At 57.1% G+C, this 1042-nt stretch overlaps 1 pseudogene; it reads left to right on the plus strand.

Annotated features, from left to right (window-relative positions):
• Window positions 1–603: 603 nt before the first annotated feature.
• Window positions 604–721, plus strand: LOC126261095 (5S ribosomal RNA; annotated as a pseudogene).
• The last annotated feature ends 321 nt before the right edge of the window (window positions 722–1042 follow it).

A 1042-nucleotide genomic window follows, 5' to 3' on the forward strand; every position in this document is an offset into this window, starting at 1 on the left:
TCTCCACCTATGAATATATTCATGCGCCTCTTTGCCCGGCCGCTCCTTCCAGTTGCCGGGGAATGATGTAGAGCATTGTCGGAGCGACGCCTGGCTATCGCCCGGTCACAATCTGCGCCATTGTCGGGCCGCGATGTTCCCGCGCGCCACGCACGTGTGGCCGCGTGTGCCAGCGTGCGTACGTCTGCGCCCTTTTTCATTCTCGGCGGTGGGTCCGGCGGAGGCGCGCAGCGGCGCGCCGCCCTCAAATTTATAGCGCCATTTATCATCGTTGCTCACCCTCGACTGGCTGCGGAGCTAATTTACAGATATACGGCGGAGATAGCCCCGGCGGCCCGGGCACCCGGCGGGCTCCACCTCGCGACGCTCTGCGTCACTGTCAGGGGAGGGCGTCTTTGAACGTCGTCGAGATGAAGGATGTCTAGAGTTACGTACAAGAGCGGGTGGCGCGCAGAAGGAGTGAGGCCCTCAGCCTCACATAATTTTGATGGTCGGGGTACGCAAAAGTCCGTGAACATGATGAATTTTCAGTCTCGATCAAAACACCATTTCTTCTCTTTATCCATCCAAAGATGTTTCGACATAATAGTAAACAGTAGTATAGCCAACGGCCTTGCCGCAGTAGTAACACCGGTTCCCGTCAGATCACCGAAGTTAAGCGCTGATGGGCTGGGCTAGCACTTGGATGGGTCACCATCCGGTCTGCCGAGCGCTGTTGGCATGCGGGGTGCCCTCAGCCCTTGTGAGGCAAACTGAGGAACTGCTTGATTGAGAAGTAGCGGCTCCGGTCTCGGAAACTGACATACGGCCGGGAGAGCGGTGTGCTGAGCACATGCCCCTCCATATCGTCATCCAGTGACGCCTATGGGCTGAGGATGACACGGCGGCCGGTCGGTCCGTTGGGCCTTCATGGCCTGTTAGGAAGGAGTTTAGTTTAGTTTTTTTTGTATACAGTAGTATGGCATCATTGGGTGGCAGTGCTCGAGGAGTTGATTCAGCCACGTAACTGGACAGAGTTTTCTTCCTCCGCGCGACTGCGGTC

This window comes from Schistocerca nitens, chromosome 5 (assembly GCF_023898315.1).
Source record: "Schistocerca nitens isolate TAMUIC-IGC-003100 chromosome 5, iqSchNite1.1, whole genome shotgun sequence".
NCBI lineage: Eukaryota > Metazoa > Arthropoda > Insecta > Orthoptera > Acrididae > Schistocerca > Schistocerca nitens.